The sequence below is a fragment of the Camelina sativa genome, chromosome 14, assembly GCF_030686135.1.
Source record: "Camelina sativa cultivar CO46 ecotype springtype chromosome 14, ASM3068613v1".
Lineage (NCBI taxonomy): Eukaryota > Viridiplantae > Streptophyta > Magnoliopsida > Brassicales > Brassicaceae > Camelina > Camelina sativa.
This window is the reverse complement of record NC_141893.1, coordinates 30,339,015-30,350,648: the sequence shown is the minus strand read 5'-3', so window position 1 is coordinate 30,350,648 and position 11,634 is coordinate 30,339,015. Positions and strand designations below refer to the sequence as shown.

Below are 11,634 nucleotides of genomic sequence, written 5' to 3'. Positions count from 1 at the left end.
CCGACTAGCGCCTAGCGATTTCTAAAACAGGACTTATTAGTATGGTTTTTCTGCGTATACGACCAATTGGCTGATCAAGTATTTCATTTCCAAGGAGAGCCTTTCCATTCTTCGTTTTGCAGCGTCGCGTCTCGCCTACCATTTGCATGTGCAATAGCCACTTCATCTGGTGGACCTTGTTGTGGATATATAGGCAGCTGGGTAATGTAGTAGCACTATTTCATTGGTGAGGTCTTTAATTTCATTTTCCTTCTCACACCTCATTGTACACTCCTCATTGCACATTGCACATTGCACAAGATTTCAAAAAAAGGAACAAAAAAAGTGTGAAACAATAAATTTGTGACGAACAAAAAGTTCTATGCATAGGAAGATCCCCATCTAAACATCTGAATCAATTATGAAAATGTGATTTTCATGTTTTTTTCTTCTAAATTACCGTTTTGGTTTAAATGTTATAGATTTACCATTTTTCAGGTTATAACTATACAATATAACATATGTTTTACTTGTTATGTTTGAGTTTAGTCAGTTATATTTATTCTTAAACATAAGCATGCTTTATAAAATATGTATTTTAGCAAAACAAAATAAAAAAATTTGTAAAATTTTGAGCGTTTAAATGGTAAATCTGTGAGAGTTGAGCGAATATAGCACATCCACAATATCTAAGTAAGAAAATAGCAAAATTCTTAATATAATCCCTAATTATAACTGAAAACAAGAAGCAATTCTATTTAAGACAAATTCCAATTTTCACATTTCTATTGGTAGGGTGATTGTGCTTTCATCTTATGGAATATTTGTTTAAAAAGTTTAATGGATTTGCTCTTTAAAAGAATTTAAATATTTTGTATAAACTTATATTGAACTTGCCATTTTTTTTATAACAAAGTATTGAACTTGCCACTTTTCACATTTTGTAACATCTCGAACCCAGTTTAGGGTGTGTGTCGATCGACATCACTAAATTGGTGGTCGTTTGGTTTATTTCAAAATTGCTCGGTTTAACTTGGTTTGGGTTTGGAGAGAAAAAATCCTAATTCTTTTAAAGGCTTGACAAGCCTCTTTTCTTTGTGGGAGTTTTGTTTGTCGCTTCTAGGAGAGAAAGAGAAAAAAGAGAGAAAGGTTGTGAGTTTGATCCTAAGAGCAAAGAGAGAGCTTTGAGGAGGGTTAAGAGAAAAAGAAGGGAGATCCATCATCTATATGTGTTTTGGAAGAGTCAAGGAGGCTTTCTCATGTCTGTTATCGAAGGTAAGTTGTGTTGTTTAGTGTTTAATCTACTAGGGAATCATTAGTTGTGAAGAATTAGGGTTTGTGGCGAAAAAGAGCTTGAAGGGAAGCTTTGGTCGTGGTTTTTGGGTTGGTGTCGACCGACACCACCATGGTGTCGTTCGACACCCCAACATTGCCACCACACGTCCATGGAAAACGTCCATGTTAACTTTCGGTTAATTCACAAACTAACCATTCATTCCACAAATCCAATGTTGAATGCAAATCTGATAGCATTACAAAGCTCCCCACCAAATTTCAGCCAAATTGAACTCTGTTTCATCCTCTAAACGTTTTCCCAAAGTAGCCATCTTGGATCAGTTCGCTCTGTCCGTACGTAAGGGTTGGTGTCGACCGAGACCATGTGTGGTTGCAATGTTGGGGTGTCGAACGACACTAAGGTGGTGTTGGTTGACACCAATATGTTGTTGAGTGTTTGGGTCATAAGAGAACAGCTGGGATTAGGTTTGGATGAGGAGAGATCGACGAAAGTGATGCTGTGGGTGTCGGTGTTGATCGAGACCATGTGTGTTGGATCGCAAGTGGTATGTCGGGTGACGATCGACACCAGGTGGAGGTGTCGATCGACACTGGCGGAGTTGATAGTGAATCGAACTATTCGTGGGGAAGTGTTGTCCGTGGCTGGACGAAATCAAATATTTCACCTCACCTCTCTTGTTACTTGGTCGCTAGAGGTGGTTGGTTTTGCGACTCAGTAACTAGATGTGGTTGGGTTTTATGTATTTATGAGAGATTTTTTATAAGAAGCAATTTATACGTTGGTTGTTTTGTTGGAATTATGGGGTTCCTGTGAGATTGTTTCTCTTAAATCATGTGTGAGTATTGAGAATGCGGGTGTGGCCGTCTCACATTTCTACAGGTTGAATCCTATGCACTTTATTGTATAAAGGATTAACTAAAACTACTGCAGCAAATAAATACTTTTATTGAAATGCTCTTGAATCAGTTATAAGAAAAAGACATTTTTAGTGGCATCCGTAGATTTTTTTCATTTTTCTAAAATATTTTTGAATTTGCCATTTTCTTATATCTAAACAATTTTATATATTATATTTGGCTTGATTTGGTTCCAATTTTTTCTCAGGGTATAGTACTTTATATTAATTATATGTATTATATGAAAAAAAAATACTCAAATGCTTAGTTTTTGAAGTAACAAAAATGGCAATTCTAAAATATATTAAACAAAATGGCAGATCCAAAAAATGGTTAGCCAAAAATGGAATTTTGAACAATATTTTGAAAGAAATGTAACTATTGATATGTTAAAAATATTTATAAAAATTTATGTGAATTATGGAAGTCCCATTCCCCAATGGTTCGAGTTCTAGATAATATGATTTATAATAATTATACAGATTAATATAGACAATTTGAAAGATCACTTCATTGATGCACAATTAGATCTGTTCGCCTTGATTCTAAGTATTTTCCATTAGAAGCATGATGAAGAAAGTCTATATAGTTCTCTTTGTAATAAATAATAAATTTAGATATTTAAAAAATATGAGAACTTGCCACTTTTCACATTTGTGCATTGTCTTATAAAGGAATTTAGCAAGCAACTGTTTCATTGATACGCTCATTTTAAAAGTTAAAAGAATTTGTAACTTGCTACATGTCACACATTCAGTTAATTAACTAATTTTATTTTATAAGTAAGTTATCCTAATCTCTTTTCTATGTATTAGTGGTTATAAATACACTGATCGACCATGGTTCAAATGCCAAAGATATGGTGTCTATTTTGTTTTTTGTTTTTTGGCCTACTACATACAAAAGCGAGCATTGAGAAGAAAGACAACTGTAAAATCTAACCATACTTCATTAGAAAAAAAAAAAAAACATCTAACCATATAGGAGCCAACAGCCAAGAGAATTAAACTTGTTTAATTTATCGGTTTGTATATATACCCTGGAGTGTGGATTTAATCGACAAATTTTTGTTGACACATCTGTTGAGATATGTTTTTGTCACAAAGAGAGATAAGAGCATGTCCAACGGTAATTTCTATTAGTGGTAAAAATTAAGAAACGTTTTCTTTTCAAAACCATGAGAATCGTTTCTTTGACATATGGCAGTTTATGATAAATTAACCTTTTTTTACAAATTTATTATTTAAATATTTAATAATATCAAAAGAAAATAGCTAAAATACATTATTTTGAGAAACGATGAGAGTTGGTAAGCGATGCAGATGGTCTAACGTCAAATAGTTGATAAAAATTTCCACCAAAACCCAACATTTATTTTTTTTTATTTTTTTTTGACAGCAACCCAACATTTATTTATAAAGTTCACAAAACAATTAAACTTATTTATTTTATTATTTCAGATTAAGGTGTCAATGTCATAATTCTATTTTTCGGATGACTGTACTTTATTTTATGAATTATAAAAGATTTGTCTTAAAAGTTTCACTGATTTGCTCTTTTTTTTTTTTTTTATTGTTTGCCAACAGCTATTGAACTTGCCACTTTTCACATTTCTGTAGGTTCAATGACATGTACTTTTTGTATAAGGGATTTAGCAAGTAAAAAAGTTTTATTGATTCTCTTTTTAAAATTTTCTAAGTTTTAATATAGATTTGTAGGAATTTGACACTAATCACATTTCTTACTAGCTAGTTAAGTGACATGTGTTATATTTTTAAAAAAATATTTCAATTTAAAAGTAATATAATCACTGAAAAAACTCCTTCTCTAATTTAAAAGCAAATTATAAGAATTAATATAAGAATTAATATCATGATTTCTTTCCTCTTTTTTAGCATTTAAGAAAGTAAAAAATAATGGTAAAAACAAAGAGATAACTGAACATTGATAATTTAATCATGACCAAGATTTACATTGATGATCAAGAACACTATAAAAGAAACACAACTATATGTCTTAGGGTTGTCTATGCAAATAGAGTGTAAAATGGCGAACGAAAGCTTTTCACTAATTGATAATGGCAGCAAAATTAACCAGGAAAGCATGGAGAATAAGATTCAGACAATCAGCGAGTTTCCAGATAAAGTGTTGTTAAAGATATTATCTTTGCTTCCTAGTAAAGATGTCGTAGCCACAAGTGTCTTGTAAAAACGGTGGAGATCTCTTTGGAAGGATGTGAAGACATTCAGGTATGATGATGATGCCATAAGAAGTAGTTACTGGAAGTTTGCACAATTTATTAACAGAAGATCAAGCGTAGAAAGCATGCATCTTAAGATGAAACCAGTTTGTATCAATAAAGACATAAGACCTTTGTTTAACATGGCAGTTGCTCGCTCTTTGAGAGAGCTGAGAATTGAGATGATTTGTAGTTCCTTTGAGTTGCCCAAAAACTTTTACAACATTTCACAACTTGAAACTGTTATACTCGAGAATCTAAGTTTGGTGGATGTTCCACCTGAACCTGATGTATATATGCCATGCCTCAAACGTCTCCACCTTTTATCGGTCAAGTTCTCAGGAGACGAATCTGTGAAAAGGCTTCTAAGCAAATGCCCAATTCTTGAAGATTTGGTTGTGAAACGAAGCTCCCTTACCAATGTTATGATGTTTACGATCGATGTGCGTACGCTGAGGATTTTATCTATCGATAATACGTCAGGTAAATCACGGCCTAAAGGTGTTCATAGATTTGTGATAAATACCCCTTCTTTGAGGTACTTTAGGATTAGGGACAGCTTCAGCAACTATTTACTGTTTGAAAACATGCCTCGGCTGGTCAAGGCAAGTGTCAACGTTGTTTTCGACAACCCTTACAAGTTTCTAGGATCTCTTTCATCAACCCAATATCTCTCTTTGTGCTCTGTCACTTCATATGTAAGAACTTTTATTTTATTGTTTGTCAAAATTCTTAACATGTTTTACTGCAATGTGGGTGTCATCATCACCCGTACTCATGTGTTGCTTCAATTTGTAGACTGCATATCAACCTACTTGCTCTTCCTTCTACAATCTTGACCATCTAGAGCTATGTTTATGTTCTGCTGAGCAATGGAATCTACTTACTCGTATACTCAATAATGCTCCTAGACTTCGACTTCTCCAGCTCAAACTGGTATGTGGATCCTCCTTCAAATACACGTTATTATGGGCCTAAGACTGAAAATTTATATTTCTATCTTCTAGTATCAAAAGCACTGTGTCAAGGACACGATAAACCCGGTGTTGAACAAACCAAATTTTGTTCCTCAAAGTTTATCTTCTCATCTGGAGATCTTTGAATGGAGACAATACAATGGCACACAACAAGAGAGGGAAGCTGCAAAATACATTCTAGCAAACGCGAATCATCTAAAGAAGGCCACATTCTACTCAGAATCTGTAGAGAAGCATGTGATGTTGAAAGAGTTAGAATGTGTGACTAGAAGTTCAAAGGCATGTCAGCTTGCGTTTGAGTAAACCAATGGTTGGGTTGTTGATATTTGGAGAACGTTGTTTTCAACGTATTTCCTAGTACTCCTAGTAATTTATTCCTTAAATCTATATATTTCTTATTGTTATTGAGTCGGGTTCTTTGTCTATTTATGTGTTTCATTTATTATAAAAATAAAAATATTCTATGTTTTTCTGTTTATTTATTTACTCAAAACACTGAAACTCAACAACACCCATGAAAGTTCAGCGCATCGTAGACCTTAAGGTAATTTTGGTATTCTGAATCCATTTTCATACTTGATCACTCTCAAACTCAAAACCGTAGAATCAACACTATGATTACCAACCTCAACTTAGAAATTGTCGTTTAAAGTTTGATAGTTTATCATATATACGAACTTTGATTTGTTCACAAAACGTTTTAACATCATCTTTCGTTAGCTATAAACTGTTTGCTCATCTATGTTCACACATGCATAGTTTGCTTTGTATTGTTATGTAAAAGTCTCAATAGGGACACATCAATATATGAATCAAATAAAGAAAAAGGTAGAAAAAGAAACAAATCATGCAATGAAGAGTTTCTTCAAGGGACGGGCGATGAACTTCTTATAACTAGTGGTTGCTGCTATGAACTCAACGACTACAGCCAGGTAACTGTTAGTGATTTCCAAAGGCTATGAAGGTTGAATTGAATCTGGTTGTGGCATTTCTGCTGCGACCGAAGACTATGCGATTTGTGGCGCATGCTTATTGAAATAATCAAGTATACTCTGCTGATCGGCTTTCGTAAGACCCAGCAACATGAAATACGTTACAATCTCTTTGAGGACCCTGTACTGTTTTGGCTGAAGACGATTCTCCAAACAGTGAAGAGCATGTCACTGGAGAAGGACGGTAGCTTGAGAGTGATCAAGTATAAAAATGGATACAGAATGCCAAAATTACCTTAAGGTCTAAGATGCGCTGAAGCTTCATGGGTGTTCCTTTTGGAAACAGTGTACTATGTCTATATGTCTCGGCCACTGACCTACAGTAGGATAATATAAGTTTTCGGTGAGCAGAGAGAGAGAGAGGCAGGAAAAGTAAAATTGTCTCGATGGTCTCAGGCGAAAACCTTTAGGACTGCTTCAACTCTGCTCATTTGACGCTTCACGAATTCAGAATAGCTCGCAACACTTACAGTCTGAAATGCCATTTCCAAAACTAAAACAAATTAACTGGCTTTTGATTTATAGAGTTATCATAAATGTTTATAATACCAATGCTTCATGACTAACAACATAGGCAATGTTTAATCTTAAATACAGAGTGTTCAACAGAGGCCCTGATACATAAACTGGAACAGATGATCTAACCTGTCTATCAAGAGGTGGAACTTTTAGAAGAAAAGTCTCCAAGGCTTGCGTATCAAGCAACTTCTATGAAACCATAAGACAGAGAAACATAAGGACTCATAAACATAACATGGGAGAGGGATCTCAAGCACACAGGCTAACCTGCTGAGCTCCAGTTTCTGATATTTTCTTGCATCTTAAAATATTAGCACGGAAACGTAGTCCAAGGGATGATGCCAACTGCACAATTTTTTTAAGAAAAAGGTGATCATCTGTGATTGGCAATAGCTTTGGGACATAGCAATTCAAATCTTAGTAGAGTAATCAAGTGGGAAGCCTCTACCACACATTTTCTATAAAAAAAATAAACAAGGATTTGGTCCAGGCTCATGGTTGATCCTAATTGTGTATACGGCATCAAGTAACAATCATTGGAGTATAAAGATATTCAAATATACTATATAATTACCTTGTCCAGGAAGAATTGGAAGTGGACTGGAGTGAGAAGTTTCCAAACGACAGGAACGCTGTTGTTAAGGATTGTATATATTCCATTTACGTACCTACAAGAAGGTGCATATTGCAAAGCTGTTGGTTGTCTATTGGTTCTACCAGCATCCAAAAAAATACAAGCTTAAAAAACCCAGTTAGATCTTACTCAGAATGGTCACCCACACTCTCAAGTGTGCCCCATAAACATGTGTCATCTCTTGCATTTCTGTGTCAAGTTTAGTTTCCAGTCCATGGACTAGTGTCACCAATGTTTTCGTTATGATGGACGGAAATTTATCCTGCACAATACCATAGCTTATGAAAAATCCAAAATAAATAACATATCTGGAAAAATTGGAACTCCTTTATGTCAATCGTACCTGGACCTCTGACATGTCTACACCGTCTGCATACTGCGGGTCAATAATTGTTGAGACTTCTTTTGCCAAGTCACCGGACTGCAAAAAACAATTTAATATTCTTGTGATGAGCCAAGGTTTTGTTCCATTAATTAATATCAAGGTTCATTACATTGTTTGATACAAAACCAGTACATAGTATCTCTGACAATGTACAACATGAGTATTACAAACAATAAGAAAGTTGCTAACTGCAGGCCTTCAATGGACAGAGATCATTGTTTAAAATGCAGTAGAGTAAGATCACATGACAACAGCATAGAGAATGTAACTAGACCCATGAAACTTGATGTGACGATCATCAATATCACAATTGGTCGCTCTACAACAGACTGGCTTAAAATAAGATTAACACCATATGATACAACTCCAACTAACAACAAGTAAGGCCACACATACAAATGTGTAAAAAGTCAAATAAGCTTACTGTTTTACGCCAATACTCAGCAGAATTAACTATCTAACATATCACCCTTTCATCTGTCCCCGAAACCTGCATAGGGAAAAAAAAAACTTAACAACATCAAAAAGCACACATGTGAAACAGAAACCAGGGAGCTATGCAAAGCACATTTGTCTGTTTAGGAGTGCCTCCTTTGGAAAGTTTAGAAAATAGCTTCGTAGCATAGACTTGTAGAACTCGTTCAAAGACCTCCAAAGAGAAAAGCCTTTTATTAAAAGAAACTCAATAATCTCTATCTAAGCTATTATGTTCTAATTTGAAACCGTGACCTAGCATATTAAATTGGTCTGCATACATCACTAAAAGAACACGAGTTTATGACTTTCCCTTGTAGGAAACTGGATCAAACTGTTAAGGATACATAATATCATGTCATTACTATTACGATATCTTCTTCCCTTGTACATCACCTTCCATATCTGTTAGACCTAGAGGCTATCTCTCGTACTGTATATATATGTACTCTTGTAATCAATCTTTAGATATACAATAACATTCTCAACTTACATGGTATCAGAGCCATCGATACCCTAATTCATTTTTCTTGCAGCCGCCTCCCTCTTTGTTCTTTCTCCGATCTCTAATCTCCTCTCTTTTCTGCTCCTTATCTCTATCTCGTCGTCTTTTTCTTTTTCTGCCATGGCTGCCGCTGCAGAAGCTGTTGACACCACTCAAGGCCTTCTCAAAATCAACATAATGAACATAACCAAGCTTACCTCTACCAACTATATGACCTGGAGTCTCCAAGTCCATTCCCTCCTTGACGGATACGAGCTCGCTGGCTATGTTGACGGATCCTCTGTTCCACCAGATCAGATGCTCACCAACACCGACCCACCAACACCAAACCCGGCGTACAACACGTGGAAAAGACAAGATAAACTCATCTACAGTGGCCTTCTGGGTACTCTCTCTCCGACTTTGCAACCGCTTCTGTCCAAAACCAAATCCTCTGCAGACATGTGGAAAACGATCTCCACGACCTATGCCAACCCTAGCTGGGGACATATTCAGCAGCTCCGCCTACAACTCAAGCAAGCTTCCAAAGGTGAAAAATCTATTGATGATTACATGCAGTCTCTCACCACTCGATTTGATCAATTGTCTCTTCTTGGCAAACCTCTTGCGCATGAAGAACAACTTGAGTTCATCTTTGGTAGTCTCCCTGAAGACTACAAATCAGTTATTGACCAAGTGGAAGGTCGCGAAACACCACCGTCTATTCTCGAAGTTCATGAAAAGCTCATCAACAAGGAAGCCAAGCTCATGGCCGTAGCCCACTCCACCACTACGGGACCAACTTCTGCTCATGTTGCCACTACTCGTCCTGGTAACTCTGGCAAACAATTTCCTCGCCACAACCAGCACTGGAACAACAACAAACCAAACTCACGACAGGACACCCGCATGACACGAGGCTACCAAGGTAAGTGTCAAATTTGTAGTGTGTTCAGCCACAATGCAAGACGTTGTTTGCAGCTCCAACAACCGCGCCAATATGGAACTCAAAGTGGCCTGCTACCATCTCTGTTTCGTCCTTGGCAACCTCGTGCCAACCTAGCACTTGGTCAACCCCAGCCGACGACTCCATCGCTGCTCGACAGTGGTGCCACCCATCATATGACCAGCGACCTCGGCAATCTTTCTCTCCATCAACCATATCACGACAATGACTCTGTTCTCATTGGTGATGGTTCGGGTATTCCAATTACTCACACTGGTTCACTATCCCTATCCTCTCTCTCTAAACCATTATCCCTTACCAATGTCCTATGTGTTCCTAACATTCATAAAAATCTCATTTATGTTTACCGTCTTTGTAACTCTAATGAGGTCTCTGTTGAATTTTTCCCTGCTTACTTTCAGGTGAAGGATCTGATCTCGGAGGTCCCATTACTCCAAGGGAAAACTAGAGGGGAGCTTTACGAATGGCCGGTGTCTTCCTCCATCATCCAATCCTTCTTTGCGTCCCCATCATCGTCCCACCCTTCTTTACAAGACTGGCACTCCCGCTTAGGCCATCTTTCCTACTATATTCTTAAAACAGTTGTTTCCACTTTTTCTCTTCCTCATTTACAATCAGATGCACAGTCTATGTTGTGCAATGATTGTGCTATCAATAAAAGCCACAAGCTCCCTTTCTCTCAAACCTCCATTGTTTCAACTCAACCACTCAAAATTATTTTCTCAGACGTATGGACTCTCCTATTCTTTCTATCGACAACTTCAAATATTATCTTGTCCTAGTAGATCACTATACCCGTTATACCTAGATCTATCCCCTAAAAACAAAATCTCAGGTTCGAGACACCTTCATCACCTTCAAAGCTTTTGTTGAAAACCGATTCAAAAAACGCATTGGTACCTTCTATACGAACAACGACGGAGAATTCATTGCTCTCAAGTCATACATGTCTAGTGTCGGGATCAATCATCTCACCACTCCACCTCACACTCCTGAACACAATGGAATATCTGAAAGAAAACATCGTCACATAGTGGAAACCGGTTTATCTTTTCTGACACACGCTGGAATGCCTACCAAGTATTGGACTTATGCCTTCGCAGCTGCGGTATATCTCATCAATCGCCTCCCAACACCAGTCCTAAACATGGAGAATCCGTTACAGAAGCTGTTTGGCACAGTCCCAAATTACACAAAACTTCGTGTATTTGGGTGTCTATGCTTCCCCTGGCTGCGTCCCTACACCAACAACAAATTAGAGAATCGGTCAACACCGTGTGTTTTCTTGGGTTACTCTCGCACTCAAAGCGCATATCTATGTCTCCAACCTACCTCTGGTCGGATCTATGTCTCCCGTCACGTCCGATTTGATGAAAAGAGCTTCATCTTTCGAAGTCCTAGCTCTCCAATCGCACCCACCACTGAATCACCATCTGACTTCTTTCCGCAACCTGCTGCCGTCGTTATTCCGTCAAATGCTCTTCCCCACCCGACATAGCCCCAGTCCGCACCGCCATCACCTCCAATGCCACCACCATCGCCACTCGTAACGCCGCCTCTTCCCGACCCCTGAGATCGGAGTTTCGCCGGACAGTACCCATGGAGATTGAGAACAGAGATCGTGGTAGTGTTGCAACAGATGGACCCTCACACACATCCCAAGCCCAACAACCAGCCCAACTAAAACAATACACTCGCCGTAATACCACTAAACCTCCTCAAGCCCATCATCCTTCCTCACAGCCCAATACCAATCCACCATCAACAAACCCAAATCCACAACCTCTTATT

At 37.4% G+C, this 11,634-nt stretch overlaps 2 pseudogenes across 1 annotated transcript; one reads left to right on the top strand and one right to left on the bottom strand.

The window, feature by feature from the left end:
• Positions 1–4,168: 4,168 nt before the first annotated feature.
• On the top strand, positions 4,169–5,516 carry LOC104742618 (putative FBD-associated F-box protein At1g50980; annotated as a pseudogene). Its single transcript, XR_015579328.1, has 2 exons — positions 4,169–5,109; positions 5,210–5,516. The product of XR_015579328.1 is annotated as a putative FBD-associated F-box protein At1g50980 (transcript).
• Positions 5,517–6,233: 717 nt separating this feature from the next.
• On the bottom strand, positions 6,234–8,795 carry LOC147928821 (vacuolar protein sorting-associated protein 53 A-like; annotated as a pseudogene).
• Between the last annotated feature and the right edge of the window lie 2,839 nt (positions 8,796–11,634).